Consider the following 21,855-nt stretch of genomic DNA (forward strand, 5'->3'; position numbering starts at 1 on the left):
ATTTTTTAAGAACACCAGTCATGCTGGATTCTACTCCATTCCACTGTGACCTCATCTTCACCTATAACTAATTACCTCTGCAACTATGCTGTGTACAAACGAGTCCATATCCTGAGGTGCCAGGAATTAGTACTTCAACAAAAATTCTTTGGGAGAGACAATCCCACCCATAACAGTAATCAACACAGAAATCTTCATTTGAAACTGGCTGGCGATGGGACTTACCTTTGCTTCTCAAAGCTGAGAATTGTGAAAAACATTCTGCCGCAAGAAAATTTTGTCGGTCTAGACAAGAAGAGAGATAATAGGAAGTAGTGCAAGATGAGAAACAATTACTGTGTCAGATCAAAAATTAGAATCTGTAGGTTTTTTTAATTGCATGCTTTTATGAGTGAATAAAGGAAAATAGCAGAGTCTCTCTTTGCCAAGGAGGCATACAATAAAGGAACTTGGATTTTAGATTATTTATGTTCTTTTTAAGAAATTCTTGTTTTTTAACTAAGAATTTATATTTTAAAAATTATCCTTTTGCTTCTTTGTTTTGAGGTAAAATTGTCATTCTTGTTCAACATAGACCTCTGTGCTAGAGAGATAGGAGGTGTATTCTCTTCTTGGGTTCAAAAAGTATCTACAGCTTTCAGTGTTGACAAAATACTGTGAGTCGCTTACCAAAAAAAAAAAAAAAAAAAAAAAAAGCATGTATTTCATTTAAAAGGAAAACATGAGTTTCATTTAACAATACTTCTATTATACACTGTTCAGAATCTGAAGAAAATGCAAAGAATGGTGTAAGAAAATGGAAAGTCTCTTTTTGAGTAAAAATTATGCCAAAAGTAACATGAATTCATGAATTTTTTCTTGTATCTCCTGCTTTCCAACACAAGTATTATTCACTGGGAAGAAAAGAGATGCCTTTTGTATAAAGTATTTTTATCTCCTTGAATACCAGATTTTTAAAAATTAAATTGAGACTTTTTTTTTTTTTTTTTTTTTTTGCTGTTGTAATACAGTTGATCAATGATTTAAAAAAATCCAAGAACAACAAAACAGTAAAGAACGTATTTTGGATAGCTGAAATGAAACCAAATTCATTCTTACATAATTAATGCCACCAATATTTATTGAATCCTTATAGGCACAAGTCATTGTGTGGAAATCTGTGATCTTTGCCATGAATTGTGGACTGTAATCTAGAAGGGCATCTACAAAATTCGTAAACAAGATTATAATACAAGGCTGCATTTCAAAAGTAAAAGGAGAAGATTGAAAATTTCCATGAGTTCTGGAATACCAAGAATTCTTTCATCTGAAGAGAGCAGAGAAATCTTATGGCCATGGTCCATGTTGGGATTTGTAGATCAGGTATTTTAACAAATGATGGAGAAAAAACATCTTGAAGTGCTGAAAAGCATTAGCAATCAATGTCTGGAAAATAAAAATTAAAAGTGGTAAGGAACAGCAAGGAATATAATTTTCACCAATGGTCAGAAATTGCTGATAAGACCCAGACAGGTCTGAGGGCAGAGGAAAGGGGCTATAAAGGCCAGATCAGGCTGTTTCGATTCTATTTATTGGCAAACAACATGACCACTAATATTTTTTCTAATAGTGGAGCAATAAATATTTACAGCAATTTTAAGGATGATTGTATTGGCACTGTAGGGAGCACACTTGGCTGGAGGATGATGGACATAGACTTAATATTTGCTTCACCTACCAGCCCAAGAAAGGGAATGATAATCTTACTGGTTTGCAAAAGTAAAAAACAAAATAAGGAATAATATGTTTTTGTTTGGTATGTATGGTTTCTTTTTTTAATTTGATCATTCATGTACTCATTTATTTATGCAAATGGATTATATGCATTTTTGGTAGATCCTGTATCGTCTTTGTTAGTAGGACAAGTATTCCTAAGATCTAGACCTCGAGGAATTTGTGGGGATTTATTATACAGATAATTTAACTAGTTTATGAGACTATTCTCACAAGCCGCTGACTACAGGGGATGCAATGAATCAAGGGCCCCAGCTGCCACACTTCCAACATCTGTGACAAGGCTATGCTTCCTTTGAGCTATTCCCAGCAGTGAACGGTGCTGCATGAATTCTTAAAGCAGACCTGTTCCTCATAGACAGGAGAGTCCTCTGACGACCAGCTGTGGCTCCAGGATTCCCCAACAGTTTTGGTAAAGCTTTCTTCCTCTCCTTTTCTTTTAAGGTTAGACACGGCTCATGATCTGACAGGTTTCCCCAGCCTTACCCAGAACTCTCCCTATCTTATCATATAAAGACAAATTTCTTAATAAAATCATTGCATATTTAATCTTGCTTTGATATTGAGTCCTCAGTGGGCCCAGTCTACTGTGAGTGGTACTGTGAGTGTTTAGCAAAACATGAAGCAAAGGAGGGTTTGAGACTGACTCTTACACCACCCGGTAGGCAAGTAGGATGCTGTCCTGATTGCTAACTGGGGCACATGTGGCTTTGGGCACCAGTGAGCAGCTCGCGTGTTACTAATATCCTTGGAGGTGTCTTGAGAAAACATCCCCGTATAGGGGAATGCTATGGCAGATACGATGATGCAGACATTTGAAAGATTGGAGGGAACAAAGTCTTTACAAAGTCTTTATAAAGACAGTGCAGCTGGGGGCACCTGGGTGGCTCAGTGGGTTAAAGCCTCTGCCTTCAGCTCACGTCATGATCCGAGGGTCCTGGGATTGAGTCCCGCATCAGGCTTTCTGCTCAGCAGGGAGCCTGCTTCCTCCTCTCTCTCTGCCTGCCTCTCTGCCTACTTGTGATCTCTTGTCTGTCAAATACATAAATAAAATCTTAAAAAAAAAAAAAAAAAAGACAGTGCAGCCGGCTGGTGACTGCTAGTTTGCATTGACACCATGCCGATGATGACAGACTGAGAGCTGTTCATAAGTACCCAGTGGTCAGTTTGAGAGCCAGAGAGCCTCTGTTGTGGCATATAAAGAGGTCCTTATCCTCTTTAGTGGATGGGAAGATGCAGTTAAATGGAAGGCAGTTCAAGGAATTTTGCTTCATGAAACATTCTGCCAAATATGTAACAAATTTTAGGAAACACTGTTTTAGGTTAGTGGGCTATATTACCCAATGGTTTGACATGCATTACATGTATTTTTTATTTCATTGTGATATTTGCTATTGATTATATATTTTTAATTTTATATTTATTTCCGTAGTGTTTTGTGAAGATGTTTTTAGAAAAATCCAGTTTCATGCAGATAGGCAATATGACGTGAAATGTTATGGAGAGCCTCTTCTGCTATATTTTGGAATTCGGCTTGATTTTCTACTCAGAATTTGATCATCATTTGAAAAACCTCGATTTAAATGGCCTTTGTTCACAATTGTTCCATCACTAAAACTGTTTCTTAACAGCACAGAGCCCAAGCGGTTAAGTGGATTGAGAATCCAGACACAGTATTTAGTTCAGATGGCAAAAATTCATTTAAAATGGATTGAGGTCTAACCTTGAGAAACCTTATATCATTCTTTATTGAACCATCAGTCTGAGATTATGCTCTGAGAAGTTATCCAAGGTGACCAAGTGGCTCATCTGACTGTGGTTGTGTCAGGCAGAGTGTTTGTGATGACACTGTTGCTGGGCAACCTGAGGGGTCCCCCCCCCCCTTTCCTCGGCAGACCCTCTTCCCTTTGTCTTTTTTCTGAGACAACTTTGGTCTTCCAGGTAGCAACTCCTTTTTTGCTTCCTTGAAGATAACGTCCCTGTTGTACGGTCTCAGGACAAATGTCCTATTACATGGTCTCCTTTATAGCGCGTTGTCATAATTTTAATTTTACATTTTGTTTATTTAGTCATATAGTCATTTAGTCATTGCTTTGATAACTGCCAGTCTCATCTACTAGATCCTTTCTACTTAATGTGTGGCGCATGCGTATAACATCTTCAGCATCACCTGGGATCTTGTTAGAAAAGCGGAATATTGGGTTCAACTTCAAACCTACTGAATCAGTCTGCATTTTAACAATACCTCTGTGATTCACATGCATATTACAATTTAAGAAGCTCTGTACTAGATTATAAACTCCAGGAGGCCATTGTCTGTCAAATCTCCAGTTCTGAACACTGTGCTAAGAATTTATTGAATAAATATATGGAATGTTCCAGAAATATGTAGGCTCATTGAATAATAATCTTTAAAAAAAAAAAAAAAAGCCCAACTGAACATGATTCTTTTAAATTTTCCCATTTATTTATTTGGCAAATATCTAATTAATGCAAATCACAGGCCAGGAATAGTACTATTAATAGCTATTTGCAGTAACTTCAGTAAATTATCATCTAGATTTTGCTAGCAAGCAGATAAATATTAACATGTGCCATCCTTTAAGAAAAGGATGTCAGAGAACTACTGAAATTTGGCCAATCAACTTAATTTTCTGTTAATGTGATAAGACTGTCAATATATTTTTAGTAGTGAAACACCTCAACCAATTTTGCAGAACGAGATGAACTGAGAACAGCATTTGTGGACCGCCTTTCTCAAAATGCAGTCATCCTGATGTTTTTACTCTGATGTATGGTGCCAACAGCTGCTCCGTTTAATGGGGATAAGACTCAAGTTGAAGGAGCAGGAGGCTGGCTGAGGACAAAGCAAAGGCTGGCGCCTTGCACCCCCCCTTCACCCGCTCCCCTCCATATGTGTAGCATTCCTCAGGCACCCCTGGCTGCCATGAAGCGATAAATAGTTAACTTGCTGAGATCACAATCCTGCAAGACAGGAGTCTCCCTTGGTTTGCAAATGTCCTTGAGATTACAACAAAGAAGTTACCTTATCGATAGCCCTAATGTCACCCTCCCCTCCATAAAAAACCGAAGGAGGCGGAGGTAGAAGGAAAAGTAAATAAAGTTAAATTTCTTCTAAACCTAATCCTCACTAACAAGGATGCTTGATAGCAGGAATGTAACATTCCACCAGGAGACTCCCAATTGTCTTTAGTTGATAAGTAACCAGGCCTTCAATATCCTGGTAGTGCTTTTTTTTCCGCATGCATGGGCTAACCGGCCAGTTCTGCTTCTGTAAGATTGCTTTGTCTGCTTTCGCGCGCGGGTCCCCTGACCCAATCCACTGACGCCAAGTATGCCTGTTCAAACTATCAATCAATCAGCTCAGCCCCACCCGAAACTTGTTTGTACCTGTCTATAAAAACCCTGCACCAACCCAGCTCTGGACCTCTCGGTGTTGTTGGCAACGAGCGCCCCAGAGGTCCAGGTTCGAACCTGCAAAAAACGACCCTTGCTGATTGGCTTTGACTCACGTCTCTGGTGGTCTTTTAAGGTGGGGGTAATATTCAATTGGCATTTCATTTGGAGGTCCCACCGAGATCTCCCCTTCAAACCCACCAGACAACTGGTCAACGGGTCGCTGCAACCGATCGGTAAGAAAGCCGGCTTTGTCTTTTGTCTCTGTTATTCGTATGCTTCGTTCTTATGTCCTCGTTGTGTGTTTTGTCCTTTCTGTATTCCTGGGTTAGAGTCCCAGGGCAGTGACTGGCAAATACGCCCTGGCAGACGCGCTATAGGGTTGCCAGCGGGCCGACGGAGACGTCCTTGTGCCCGGCGGGAACGGCTTCTCAGAGATCGTGGGTTCGAGTCCCACCTCGGAGGCCAACAATGTATGTCTTCATGTATGTCTCCATGTTATGTCTTTAAGTGTGGATATGTGTTCCTTGTACTGGTTATGAAGGTTACATTCTGTTTAAGGGGAGGGTGTCTAACCCGTTTGAATCTGAGGAATGCCTGACTGTATGAATGTGTCTGTATGGCTCCACCGCTTCGGCTACGGAGTCTGAGTGGGCTGCACCCTGAGTCTCATGGAGCGTCATACGGCATAACGGTCATCTACTCCATGGAGTAGCCTGGTCCGGGGTTTATACAGATAGACCTTAGCTAAGACGCTCCTAAGTTCCTGGGAGGGATGCGAGCAGGACATCACCTGAAGGACAAGAGCTCCTGGGTGGCTCAGTTAAGCAGCTGCCTTCAGGTCAGGTCATGATCCTAGGGTCCTGGGATTGAGCCCTGCATCAGCTCCCTGCCCAGTGGGGAGCCTGCTTCTCCCATTCCAACTCCCCCTGCTTGTGTTCCCTCTTCCCCTGTCTCTCTCTCTCCCTCTCTCTGTCAAATAAATAAATAAAATCTTAAAAAAAAAAATAGGGTAAGTGAAATAATTGGGAAAAATCCTCTAAATCATTGTTAAGATAGAAATTCTGTAATTTACCTTCTATTTTATTTCAAAAACACTTATTAAACTGCCTTCCATATACTCTAGGGACAATACCAGATCTGTAACTTATTTCAAGTAACTAGGTCTTTTAAGTTCTGAATTTTGAGTAGGTCTCGAAGGTCATGCCCTAGGAAAAAGACGAAGCCAGAGTGTATGTGATAGGAGTCCGTACATGTCTCTTGGCTTCACTGGTGCTCTACAATATCACGAGATCAGTATGCAGAACATGCTACAAACTACAGGCTTCGTGGAACTAGCATTCTTTAGCTCAGGTTAAGCTGGAATATAGCACACTTTTCTAAACTTATGTGATACACTTCTGTAATTAGATTTTCTCCTCATAGAAAAGTTGTATATATGATACAGCCTTCAAAACTGTATACCCATTTACATTTATCATTACTAGAAATGTACGTTTTTCTCAAAGGGTCTAATTAAAGTTCTGGACATCTATCCTTTTGATGTGGTACATACTTTGAGATCACAGGGGGTATAAATATGGCTGATAAGGTTTCTAAAAATATTTCAACAGTTTGATATTACTTTGACAGTTTTTAAATTTAGCTGAAAGTGAACATTCATAAAATTACTTGAAATAAAATATATACATATTATTATGTTACCATGTGGTCAAGTGTTTATAATGCCTTGTTAAATTTTAATAATAAAATCTTGATTTTCTTTTTCCTGTAGAGGTGAGTAAAGCAAAACTATTCTCATAAGATGTTATAATAGTAATATATATTATAATATATATTCTCATAAGATATTGTGAATATTATCCATTTTAACGGGATTAACTTTTGAAGTGAAAATACTATCAGACTCAGTATAATTTGAATGAAAGTGTTGGGTCCCCCAAAATTGGGTACCCCAATAATGGATCCGTGATTAAAGGAGAGAGACTATACAAACTGAAGGTCAAGCAAAGCTTTATTTTGCACCAAGCATCAGGAATCAGACCTACCATCAAACAGACCGATTGGGCTGCCCCTACAGAGAGGACAACCCCTCCCTGCCTTCCAGACTAACTGTTATAGAGCAAAGGCCATGTGGTTGGGCCTGGCTACACACAGGTGGCCAATGAGATTGTAACACACACAGGGAACTCCACAGTGATGTTTGGTGACCAACTGAATTACAATTTACCCTAGTAGACATTTGATTTAGCCTATCACTCCTTGGTTAGTATTGGCGCCAAAAGGCTCCCAAAGGGCAGGGGCCCATACTCCTTGGTAACTAGGAGACAGTATGCACCCCCCACTGATTGGATACCTCCACCTGGCCCGACCCACCCTTGTATTTGGACTTTGTTCCCTGGGACTCGGTTCCGAACTTGCTTTTAAATAAGTTCCCCTGGGGGTGGGGCAGGGTCAGTTTAAGCTTTACAGCAAAATGGCAGTTCAGCCGGGGTGGGGCTGCTCTGGCTGAATAGGCCCTTACAAAAGTCAATGTCTAAATATTACACATTTGTCAGTTTTTAAATTTATGATTTAAAAAGAAGGAAGGCCTGTAGAGATTAACAGGATGTTTTTGTATCTTGACTCCGGACTGGAGCCTTCTCCACTGTCTCCGTTCCTTCCTTTGCCCTGCAATCCCAATCCAAGCTCCCGTTTCATTGAATTCCTTGGCTGATGCTAACTCCCCAAACTAAAATCCTGTCTTCACTGTCTCTATCACTTTACACTGCATTTTTCATTCACTTTAATCTACACAATCTACAAAAACAAAAGCAGATGAACAAACAAAAAAAATGAGATTTACAAACGCAGAAAACAAACTACTGGTTTCCAGAGGGAAGGGGGTAAGATACAGGTAAAAATAGGTGAGGAGAGGGGGAAACACAGCGTTCCAGGTATGGAGTAAATCAGCAGAAGAAAAGGTACAAGATAGGGAACATAGTCAGTGATATTGTAATAATGTATGGTCACAGGATAACTGCACTTGCAAGTGGAGCATAGTGCACACAGAAACTGAATCACTATGTTGTACACCTGAAACAAAGGTACTATCTCAACTGTACCCAAATAAATTTTAATTTTGATAAATAAGTAAATCTGAATAAATACAAATTTTAAAAAGGTGCATTTTCAGGGAGAACTTCCAGGAAAGATGGTGGAGCGGGGAGTTCATCCTGTCCCATCAATACACCTAGATAATACCCACATCGGGGTAAATAACCCAGAAAATGACTGGCAGAGCAGACTCTTCACAACTAAATGTGGAGAAGAGGCCACATTGAAAATGGTGGGAAGACTGGAGATGTGGTTGGGGCCAAACTGACCCTGACTGTCTGGCGTTGGGGGGGGAGGTTGCAGGGCAGAGGTGTGAGGGGCAGAACACCACCCCAGGCACCAGAGGCATGGGGGACCCACTGTGAATAGGATGGGAATAGGATTTCCCATAACATTTGGATTTGAAAACTAGAGGGGCCTAATTTAACAAATTCTTACAATCCATGGGACTTAACACCTGGAACTTTAAAAGTCAGCAGGGCTCCACCCTGGGAGAGCTGTGGGGTGAGTCCCCATCCTTAAAGAGGCTGCACAACAAAAGGCCTTAATGACTGATTTACAGCTTAGGAGCAGCAACTTGATAAACACTTGGGGTAAACAGGGGGAGATTTGTTTACTAACCTCAGAGCAAGTGCTAGAGGGGCAGGGATCTGGGGACATTTCTCCAAGAACAAGAGGTGAGGGGCACTGTTCCCTTCCCCCACCTCAGCCTAGACACACATGATGAGGGAATAGAAGGCAAGCGGAGGACAAAGCAGAAGCTGACACCCCCCCCACCCCCCACCCCCGTGGGATACATGTGACATTCCTCATGCACTTCTGGCTGCCCTAAAGCTAATGAAAGGAACAACAAATTGTTAACTTATGGAGATCACAATCCTGCATGACATGAATCTCCCTCAGTTTACGAATGTCTTAGCAATCTCCGAGAAAGAAGCATTTCTATCAATAACCTAACTTCTAGAATGAAATGGAGATACAATTAAGTGTCCTTGCGACCTGCAGCCATTGACAGACACCTGCAGCAGGCAGAGTGTAACGCCTTGCTGGAGGGAAAAACAACCTTAACTTGACATTGGCAAGGCCTCCAGAATCCTGTGAGTCTTCTTTAACATATGAAAACCCTTTTGAAAACCTTCTTTCCTTACCTCTCCCAACACCTGGTATATCACAACTCCAGGGCAGCAGCTCTTTCCATCTAAGGGTCCTTTCCCTGTGCTTTAATAAACCACCATTTTACACTAAAGATGTCTCAAGAATTCTCTTGGTCATCGGCTCTGGACCTCACCCCACTGAACCTCACCTGTATTCCCAAACCCCATCACATGGACCCAAACCTCAGTGGGCGTACTCTCCACCCAGCCGGCTGACAGCAGACCTTGCTGCTGTGCCCTTTTGTGGATGTGCACCCTCCAACCCAGCCAGCCGTGGCAGGACTTTTCCCAGGAAGCTTAGTTCCCTTCCTACAGTGGTCCTGCACACACCTTGCTCACGTCTCATGTTCCACCGCTTTACTCCGCAGACTCGCCCACTCCATCCCAGCCCTGGCAGTTTGCCCAGGCAGCTGCAGCTCCCCTCCCGCACTCTCCCACGGGTTTGCCCCTTTGAGCCCAGCTGCAGGAGTTCTCTAAAGTGACTTTGCTAATACCACATGCTCTGCCCGCATATTCTCCTGTGGACCTGCCCTTGGCAGGAATCCATCTGAAGCAGCTCCACAGGCATGGCTGTGTGTAAGCCACCCTGACAAGGGCCAGAACCACTCCAAAGTGACCCCTGCCCTGGAAAGAGGGGAAGATAGCACACCTACCAATCCAGCTGTGGCCCCAGCAGAAGGCTGGGAGCGGAAAGCTGGTCTGACTGCAAGAGCTGCTCACCAGTGAAAACTTCACTGGGGACAACACTGGAGAGTGCCCTACAGTTTGGGGCTACTGCAATTCTGGCAAATTCCTGGTCTGACTCAATTCAAACCCAAGGCAGCTCCAGATTGACCCATTAACAACACAGGGACCACACCTTGCCCACTCCAGGCAAGGAGAAAAATTGCTGATGACTGGACTGAAGGCAAAAGTGACTCAGCCACAGTAGGGTGCATGCAACACACATAGGAGATAATACTGAAGTGCCACATTCTGGTGAGCAGGGACATTGCACTGTAGGGCACTATAGGACCTCTTCTTTATAAAGCCACTACCTTCAAGAACAGGAGACGTAGCTGACTTTCCCTTATATACATAAACAGACACAGAGAATTAGTATAAAAAAGGAGGAGAGAGAGGAATAGGTCCCAAATGAAAGAAAAAGACAAAATCACAGCAAGAGAGCTAAATGAAAAAGAGATAAGTAAAATGTCTGATAGAGAATTTAATGGTAATGGTCATAAAGATACCCACTTAACTGAGAAAAGAGTGGAGGACCTCAGTGAGACTCTCAACAAAGAGATAGAAAACAAAAAAGAACCAATGAGAGATGAAGAACTTAATAACTGAAATTAAATATATACTAGATGGAATAAGTAGTACAATCGAGGGAGCAGAAGAATGGATCATAGATCTGGGGGATAGAGCGATCAAGTCGAACAAGAGAGAAAAATAATAATACATGAAAATAAATTCAGGGGACTCAGGGAGACCATCAAGCTTAATAACATGCGTGTTATAGGGATCCCAGAAGGAGAAGAAAGAGAAAAAGGAGCGGAAAACTTATTTCAAGAAATAATAGCTGAAAACTTCCTGAATCTCTACAAGGAAAGAGAAATCATAGTCCATAGTGAAAAACTGAGAGCTTTTTCTCTATTATCAGAGATAAGACAAAGATGTCTGCTCCTACCACTTTTTTAAACACAATTCTGGAAGTCCTCGCCATAGCTATCAGACAAGAAGAAGACACAGAGGGCCTCTGAACTTTGCTGTTCACTCACTAATATTTGTAAATTCCATTTGTTTTCTTCATAGAGTAACACCTCATGAATTTAATCCTTGCATTCTTCTTACAGCTGTGCTCTTTCAAATCCTACCTTACGTTCATGAATTAAGTTTTCTTTTCTTGTCTAAGTCTTCTTTCTACAGTTGTTAGATTATTTTTCATTAAGCAGACCTTTTGTTATGTCATCCCACTAAATTCCCTGAATGGATTTATACTGCTTACCCATTTCTGACTACATTTCTAGCTGATTCAGTACCCTTTGTTATTTTATCATCTTATGTCTAAATAGTATTCAAAGGAACTTTTACACCTCAATCTTTACTGACTCCTATGTGCTAATCCTAATATATAATTTTATATATAGATATAATTTACATATAATAATACATCCTAATATATAATTTATGTCTTTATTCAGGCTCTTCCTCTTTTTTAACATCTCAATTCCTTTTCTCCAACTTAAAACCTAGCAGAAATTAGAACTGCTCTGTGAAGCTTTTCTGATTATGCTCACATGTGAATTTTCTTTCCCATCTGTGAATTCTAGAACTTACTTATTCATTAGATTATGTATTACTTTGTACTGTTAGGATCTTGGCTCTGCCACTTACCTCATGTGTATCCTTGAACCTTGAAAAAGTTACTCAATTCCCTTGTCTCAGCTTTAACATGTATAAAGTGAGCAACATAATAGAATCTATCTCAAATAGCTATAAAGGTTAAATAATATATGTAAAGTCCTTAGAACAGTTCCTGTCACATATCATATGTTTAGTAAAGTTATCTTTTATTCTCATAATTATTGTGTAAGTCATCTCACCTATTTCAGCTCTACTTTGATGTCCTATTGGAGTTCCAGAGACTCAAGAGGAGAATCTCATAGACTCAGTTCAGCTTGAGGTCATCTAACTTAGAGCAGAAAGCATAGTCAAGGAGGAAAAGGTCAACATTTCAAGACAAACACAGAGGACGAGATAAAAGATTCAATTAGAATTTTTCCTGCAAGTTTTAAAACTAGGAAGAAACCACTTGTAAAATAAGGAAGTAATTTAGATCATCAGTCGCAGGACCAAAAATGACTCTCATGTTCCAAGAATTCTCCATTCTCTGTGGTTCTCCTATATATAGAAAAGGAAGCCGTTGGCTCTGCCCACATGACAGAAACTTCCTTTAAGTATTACCCTCAAGTAGAGATAAGTATCTTCCTTCCTGGTCCGTAGTTCACATATCTTAGGAGTAGGCCATGATTTCTGAGCAAATTCCAATCTTCGTAGGCGTTTTTAAGTTCTGTCAGAATCTTAAGGGGTTCACAATTCAAGAAACATGGTCCCATTTTGTCAACTTTAGACTGACATATATATAAACATATAAAAAACATATAGTTTTTAGTTCTGAGCTTTAGACTGACATATATATAAATATATAAAAAACATATAGTTTTTAGTTCTGAGCATTGCGCCAACTACTCCACACAGATTCAGCAGTTTGTGGAAGCCAGAGGGCTGGGTGATACCCAGGCTTTGACTCACCTTCCAGTCCTCACACCTGAGTGGGCTCAGAGGAGATGCACATCAGTTTTTCACCACCAGTGAGCTAGATGTTATTCTAAAAGAAGGACATGCACTGCTGACTAGACTGCAAAAGCAAAACCTTTTCAGTCTTTGAAACAGCCTAGTCATCTGTCTGTGTCAGCAAAGAAATAACTTTACCTTGGAGCTCTAGAAGGAACCCTGAGGCAAGTTTTCTTAGCTCCTGTTTCTGTAATAATTTTCCACTGAACAAAATCCAACCCACATCTGTTGCCTTCCTTCATCCTAAACCTGCTTGGTGATCGCTCTTCAGTTTATTGATTTCTGCTCTCCTGTTTGCTAATGCCACATTCCTTTTGTGTTCCTAGTTTCAATAAGCCACATTGAGTCAAATTTTATTATTTGTTATTCATGTGAACTTGAATAAAGTTTTTGAATTTTATGTACCTAAGTTCTATTCAAAAGGGGCATACTTGGCAAGATGATTAAGACTTAGCACAATACTGACTGACAGTTTTTAGCATATTGAAAATATTGAAAAATACTAATAGTCCTAATACACCAACTATAGTGATTATGGAGAAAACGCATCTAACTCTCTGGCCTTACGTTGTCTCCATCAACTTTAAAAAAGATAACTTGGAATCATACTTTAATCTCCAAGTTTATATCCTGGGCCCCATTGGTAGATAGTGAATCACTTCAAAAATGTGTAATTGCCAATGCAAATGACCTAGTTTTTGAGAAAAAGTATGATACTTTTCAAGAAAAACATTATAGAATTTTATTGTCTTCTCGCTCATTTTCTTTGTTTCTGAAAACTATTATACCCAATTCTCTTTGTTTTCTGTGTGTGTGTTGGGGGGGTGTGTGAAGCCACAGTGTTAGCAATCAGAAGAGAATTTAGTTGCTTGAAGGCCCTAGGCCCATGAGAATCTTACCAGATAAAAATCAAGCTCAACCTTTCTTCACCTGTTGAAAGGAAATAGTTAAGAAATTAATCTAATCCAATTACTTTCATTGACTAGAATTGGCAGAATAGAAAAAAAACCTATAAAAATTATGTCCTATTTGTAAAAGCAAAATGTTATTACTTTCATTTTTAGTATGCTGTTGCTCCTTTTTATCACATATAACCCATACTACCAAATGCCACATTATTTTTGTGTTGCATTGGAAATTTGGCAGATTGAAAAACACAATCACAAAGTTTTTTAATGTCTTGTCCAAGGTCTCAGAACTGTGGTTAAACCCCATTTCTATTTTCTTTTCTTTTCAACACCTTCCTTCTTTCTGATAGCTAATTTATAGATTGATTTCTTACTCCATATATGGCAAATATCCATTTTGAGAAGTAAAACAATTACATCATGTAAATAGATAAGAGACATTGCTCTTAGGCAGATTCTAAAGCTACAGAACTTTTGCAGAATTACTCTTTCCTTGCATTTTCCAGTTTTCTTTCTCATTCATTCATTCAATGGGTACCAATTTTGTTTTGTTCAAGTACAAATTCCTTGCTGGCATGAAGAAAGAAGAAATTTTAATATATTTAGAACCATTGTTTAGCTTTGTAGTTAAAGCATTTTTTAGGCCATTAGGAAAAAACATGGGCAGACCAAAGTTATTATGAGGTAGTTATTCTTTCTTTGTCTTGTCTGCCCTCTTTGGTTTTGTCTCTCATGCCCTCATCATTGCATAGCATTTGTTCAAAAATGATCATATACTTACTCGGCACAGGCATTCCTGTAGGCACTAGAGCTAGATTTCCTCATATGGTTCCTATGGATGTGGAGTATACAGTTTCCCAGGCTTACTCAGCACCAGTGTAGTGTGTGCAAATCACATACACACACGCATACACACACACACCTACCTGGATTCACAGTATCCCGGGAGACATCAAAATCACCTTTAGTAGATGATGTGCTATTAGTTTTTCACAAACATTGGTCTCTGACCAGCTACATCAGCGTTACCCAGTTTTCTTACACAAAAGCACATTATGGAGCTCCACCCAGAATTACTAAATGAGAGTCTCTGGAAATGAAGCCTGAAAACTTTTATTTTTGACAAGATTCCAAGAAATGACAGTGCATCCCTAGGTATGGTAAACCACTCTTATACTGTGTAAGAACTCAGCTATTTTTACTACCCATGTCAAAACTCACTTACCCTGTTTCTGATTGAATAAATGTATCAAAAGAAATCATCACTAACTGCTAATGGTTCAGTGCTGCTGTAAGGAGAGTCTGCATTTGAAAAAAAGATACTTGAGGACAAATGTAACTAATTGGCCATAAGGCAGTTTCACCATAAAGATTTTTTAAAAATAGCTGGTTTGAGTTAGTTTGACAGTTTGTTGATTTCATCAATAGGTTGACAGTTTTGTTTCATCAATGGATGTTGATGGATGTTTCATCAATGGAGATTGACAGTGCTTCCATTTTTTATAGTATATAAATATTAGCTTCATACTGGCCTACACTGTGGTGCAAAGTTGATATCTATCCCAAAGAACTTTGAAATATCTATCAACAGACAATACGCCCAGTACAGATAACAGTGTAAAAGGTTTCACAGTGCAATTTAAAGCTTGGTTACAAACATGCATCCTAGTATTTGGAAACGGATACCTCTCTTCATGAAGGAAAAAATTTTAGCAAAAAAAAGAAAAAAAATTTAGCAAAAGAAGAAAAGGTTGGATGCCAAATAAGAAGGAAAATCAGCAAGCCAAAAAGAAAGAAAGAAAAGGAAAGAAAAAGAATGGGGAAGGGGAAGGAAAGGAAAGAAGGGAGAAAAATGAAAAAAAGAAAAAAGAAAAGGTCGAATCCTGTAAATGGAAGACTTTGAAGACAAGTGTCGAAGTGCAGTCCACAAAATCAGATCAGTTATTTGTGCAGTTTGCCATGATTCTAAACACATTTAGATGTATTCAAATTTTTATATTTTACAATAAAGTCCTTAATTTTGTTATTCATTTTTCATGTTTCATTGTATCTTTTTAAATGACTGTCCCTTTTTTATTTTTCATGACTTATCTTTTAGGGCAAAATTGCTTTATGGCCAATTAGTTATATGACAAAAATGCTTATGGCAAAGATGCTTACAGTGAAATTGCCTAGAACCTGAAGGAATAAATGTTCATGTGGACATTTTAGGAACTGTAGTATGCTAATCCAGAACAATATTTTTGGGAAGCCAGGTTTGCTGGTATGCCTCAAAAGCCACCATAGAATAGGGATAGCTTCCTACTTATGAGGTAGAAGTATACATTAAAGGAGAAAAGTAAAACTTGTATGTATTTATAATCAATCATTTTTATTACTCAAATTGTGGTGTGTAATGGAAGGGGGAAAATATTTGAACAAGTCCATTAAGATGAAGTGGTTGAGTCACTGTTTGCAGAAATACATTAAAAGGGGGTTGATGACTCATGTGCTGTTTCACTTTTCTGGCAAGAGGCAGCTGCTCACCATTAATGACCAACAACAGTGAGGAGTGATCCATCTGCCCAGTTCTGGCACAGGGGAATACACCACCTGTTCAATTTAGAAATACAGCTTCTGCAAATCAACATGAAAATGGAGTCTCTAGATTCTTTTAAAAAATGCTTGGGATTGCTGAACCAGAATGCAATAATGTGTATCTTTTATGTAAAAACATCAAGAAATTCAAAAGCCTTTGTTTGCTCTCCCCACTTAGTATTTGGAATTACTTGGAAGCAGCAATGCTGTCACTCGGAGATGAAAATCTTTGACACAATGCAAATTGTTAACTCAGGTGTTCCATATTAATAAAATGGTTTCAGATTCAGCAGAGGCTATGAATTCGTCTTGGATCTATGCTGACAAATGCCAGTGGGAAAAGCAATGCATTTTGTGAGTGTGAATCTGGTGTAAACTTTTTATTTATTTATTTTTTATTATTTTTATTTTTTTTCAAAGATTGTATTCATTTATTTGAATAGCAGGGGGAGTGGGAGAGGGAGAGGGAGAAGGAGAAGCAAACCTCCCACAGAGCAGGGAGCTGGACGCAGGGCTCAATCCCAGGACCCTGGGATCATGACCTGAACCGAAGGCGGATGCTTAATGACTGAACCACCCAGGCACCTCTGGTATAACCTTTCTAGTCCTAGAGGAGTAATAGAATTCAGTAAATATGAATAAAAAAATTGTCCAATAATTTTGAGATAATGATTTCAATGGATATTAAAGTTTATGCCATACAAAATAATTGACTCTATTTTGCTTTCTTTTGCTCTTGTTTATAATATTCTCCCTGCTTGATTCACCTCATACCATAATCCATGTTATCAGTGTCAGACTCCCATCAAGACCATGGTTAGACTTCGGTGTCTTCTCTGATGAGGTCTCAAAGCAGCCTAATTCAAGGGTATTTCTAGTACTTATAAATATTTAGAAATTCAATTATCTTGCATTAACTTGGATTTTTAAGTAAAAATGATAGAAACTCAGAAAATGACTAAGCTATTTTTCATATGCTTTTTAGTATTCTGTATAATGGAAAAGCTGACTTTATTGTTTAGCTAAAATTTAGTAAAATTAATGTACATTGTGCATATTTTTGTATACTCAACATATTACTTGATAATACTAAAATTAGTTCTGGACTTGATGTCTACCAAGTACTGTGAAGATTTGACCCTACCTGTAAACTAACATGTTAGTCCTGGAAAAAGACATGAGACTCCTGGGTCAGAGATAAAGAAGAGTATTACTCACAGCACAGCAAGAAGCATGAGCATCTGCACATTTGCACTAGTTCCCCTTATTGCCAACTCCCATGGTGATACTGCAGATGTGCCCAGATGGATGCTTACACACATACTGCCAGAAAGGGATTATAGCCTTGTCTTTCCACTTTAAGAGTCCCCTTTTTCATTTCTTGTAGGGCTGGTTTAGTGGTCATGAATTCCTTCAATTTTTCTTTGCCTAGGAACCTCTTTACCACTCCAGCTATACTGAATGACAGCTTTGCTGGGTAGAGTATTCTTGGTTGCAAGGTTTTTTGTTTTTGTTTTTGTTTTTTTCCCCAGCATTTTGAGTGTATCATGGCATTCTTTTCTGGCCTGCAGAGTTTCTGCTGAAAAATCAGCTGTAGCTTTATTGGATTTGCCTTGTATGTAACTGTTTTCTTTTCTCTTGCTGCTTCTAAAACTCTGTCTTTATCACTACTTTTTGCCATTTTAATTACTATGTGTCTTGGTGTCTTAGTGTGGACCTCTTTGGAATTGTGTCTGTTAACTTCTGAAGAATTTTAAGTACACTACTATGCCTGCCACTGATAAATATGATCAGTAGAAAGTGAAAGCACATTTGTTTAATTCATCTCAAACAGTCTTTATTTAGGACTATTACCAGTATGACCTCAAATATTAGGATGAGGCCAACTTGCAGGATTGACCTCATTTGTCCTTGTGTCTCCCAGGATCCCAGGCCTAACTGAATGAATCCTGTCAGGGTCCATCTTAGAAATGCAGGCAGCTTTCTCCTTAAGTAATTGACATTTCTACTTGGACTCAGATATTAATCCAAGAACAGTAGGAAATATTAAAGTATTGCACAGACTCCACCTTGGCCAGCTGGAAAGAAGTTTAGGGCAATTCTCTCATTCATAACCATCCTGACCATTGAATTGTGAATGGTCTTATTATTTTCTGTGGTTAAGGTGGTGTAATTCACAATGTCACATAACATCAGGAAGAATGCAACAACATGCTTTTAACTGGAAAACTACTATTGTAGGAATGAGTGCCCACTGGATAAATATAAGTCATAGTAATATATGAGTTAGTTATGGCTTTGGGAATCTTTTTTTCAGTAAACAAGGTTAACTTCATTTTTTATAGACTTCCACAGTAAACTGAGTCTTAACATGGTATATTGGTGATATTTCCATGACGATCCATGTAGTCAAGCCACCATGTTTGGGGGAAGAGGGAAGATAATGACTGACTTCCACACAAGATGTAGTCTTAAAGGTACACATAATATTCCTGGAAATACAGTGTTGTTCGCAATTGTTGATGCCCTCTAGGAAGACCCACATCATTTGGGGAGGGGAATGTTGGCTCTCTCCAACATGGCATTCTAGCCAGCTGGTAGGCTTTAGAACCTCAGTTCGGTTTGGATAATTGAGTTCAGTCTTTAATTTTGAAAGGATACCTGAGAGTAAGTCCATCCTATACTGATTGATTATACCTTCCTCCTAGTGGCATTCATCTACCTCACAGGACAATTGATGAATGGTTTTGGGAATGGAGCTGGAGGGGACAACCAAAAGATGCTATAGAGAGTCATTTTGTCTTGCCCCTATTCTAAAATGGGAAGAATTTGTATTTTATATCTGTTTATATCTGTCTATGCATCTATCCACCTATCATCATTTATCATCTATCTGTATTTAAAACACTACATCAGACATAAGAAATCTCTACAGGGAATAGGAGGAGTGGAGGTTGAGGTTCCTGTCTCACTTCAAACCTAGTGAGAAATGTTTGGTGGGGATAATGAGAACTCAGTATGTGCCCCCTGTGGCAACACTGGTATTGACTTGCAGACTATGATTTATTAGGGCAAAGGATGCATGTTTTACATGGACCAGATAGATAATAGGCCACATGCCAGAGAGTACTTAGTGAAGTTGTATTGGGTTCTGTTCAGTAAATTCACATGGAGAAGTGAGACCTATCTAAGGTGTCATATTTCTAGGGGCTGATACGGTATTAATTAACCAGGTAGAAGGGGAATACAATTTCCTGCATCGAGGAGTTTGCAGATTACAGAGTTCCAGTGATAGGGGAAGTTCTTCTATTAACCTAAAGTGGGATTGCTTGGGGCTGAACATATTACTGAATTGAGACTGTGCTCATTATTTTGGATGACAATAAGATTTTCTATTTTATAAGACTGACTGGAGAATTTTACATCTTGAATTCAGTTAATCCAGAGGGGCAGAGGAAAAATTAGCCCCAATGTGCGAATTTAAAGAAGCAAAATAAAGTCATTTTCTGATTGTATCCATGGAGCTATGTTTTTGTAACATTCTGGTTATGTGTAATCTACTCTGGATAAATAGGAATTAATACATGTTCCATATTTTATATAATAATATATAGTATATATGGGTCATATGTTGGTGTTGACATAACTTCCAATTTTTCTCCATTAGGAATTAATGAAAAATCTCTAAGTAGACATAGTGAAGAAAGTTTCTCTGTTATCATTCAGTCTATGTGCTACTTTAACCTACATTATTTTTTTGCTTCACATACTCAGATTTATTATTTTTATAGTAGTTGTAGAGAAATCAGCCTTACTTCGTCTTCATTAATTTTTAAACTTCAGTGTAAATAACTAAGTACATTGCCTGATTTAAAGGGTTTTTTTCTTTCTTTTCCTTTTCTTTGGTTTGCATTCAAAGATTCCTACTGCTAACCGTGTTTCCTTTAAATGAATTTTTTTTCTTTTGTATGGCTCAATCTCAATGATGGTCTGTTTTCTCTGTTCAGAATAATTTGAGTTATGTGTCTGTGCTCTCATTTCAGCTCCTTCTGAAAGATGCTGTGTTCTGCATCATGAAGTGGGTTTTATGGCCCCACTGATTTGGCAGAAAGAGTAAGATTGGAGTTTGAGCTTCTAATAGCACTTGATTGATAGTTGCGGTCACCTTGGAAATTCCTGTGTGACTCCATTAAATGTCCCTTAAACTGTGGTATGTTGAAATTTCATTAACCAATGAAAAAATCAATCGTTTTTTTTCTAGATATGTGTTGCATTTATCATGATCACATATTAATTCTCAGACTTCCCAGAATAAATATTGCCTGTTTTCTATACCGACTCTCTATATAGGGATATTGGAAAAATGATTTTGTTCATTTTTATAATATAAAGGTGATTTTGAAATAGATTAAGTTATTTGACAAGGAATGATAACTGTTGTGTATGTTTTAAGAAACCCTCAACGTAAGACTTGATTTATGAAATAGTTGTATATTGGGAACCACTGTTCATATTTTTCAAATTAAATGATTTTTTTACTGCATAGTAACCTGGAATTTTTTAAGTTTAGTTCAGTATTCTGTGATGTTCATCTAGCAGGAGTGCAGGTTGCTAAACAGAAGTGGAAATCATAATGGAATGTCAGTGTGTGACTATTCTCAGAATCCTTTCTCATCTTGCCTCCTGGTTGTCCCTGGAGCACAGCCCTGGGGAGCAATAGAGACATATGTGATAATTCGGGGGGCCCCATTTTGCCTGGTACTGTGCAGCTGAGTGGTGTTTCTAATCTCAGAGCTGGTCTGCTCACTCACAGAGAACTCTATTTGGTCTGTTTTCTGAACCTGGATATGAATTAGTCATTTTCAGTTTACTTGACCTTGCTTACTTCTAATCATGTTTAGGAGAGTTCTGAAAATTGCCATTGAGAAATTAAACTGGGAAATAATATATTGTCTAAAGCCCAATCTACAATTAGATTGATTTTATTAGTCATGGTGTACTTCACTGTTACTTACTGTTTATAGACTCTGTGTTTATGAAATGCTCTGTTTAATCCAGATATGCCCTTTGACATCAATGCCTCTAAACTACAGGGATGTATTTAATGACTGCGCCACCCAGGTGCCCCAAAACTACAGGGATGTATTTAAGACATGTCAGAGTATCTTCAAATATTTTTGCCATTTTGTGAGCTCAATCTGTGATCTTCTTATGATTTGAAAGTAGACTGACATTTCTAAGCAAATGTAACAGATACATTCTCTGGATATTCAATATGCATTTCTGTTTATTTTTGATATCTCTTCCAGATTCATTTGGTCACTGGAAATTTACTAGGTCACTGGAATGGGAAATTTAAAAAATATATTTATTTATTTTGGAGACAGAGAGCACACATGTGTGGTGTGAGTGGGGGGAGGGGTAGAAGGAGAGGGAAAGAACCTCAGACAGACTCCCACAGAGCATGGAGCTCAACCTGGGGCTCAGTCTCAGGACCTGAGACCATGTCTTGAACTGAAAGCAGGAATTGGACATTTAACCAACTGAGCCACCCAGATGCTCCTTGAATGGCAAAGTTTTAATCCTGTATA

Source organism: Mustela lutreola, chromosome 11, assembly GCF_030435805.1.
Source record: "Mustela lutreola isolate mMusLut2 chromosome 11, mMusLut2.pri, whole genome shotgun sequence".
Classification (NCBI taxonomy): domain Eukaryota; kingdom Metazoa; phylum Chordata; class Mammalia; order Carnivora; family Mustelidae; genus Mustela; species Mustela lutreola.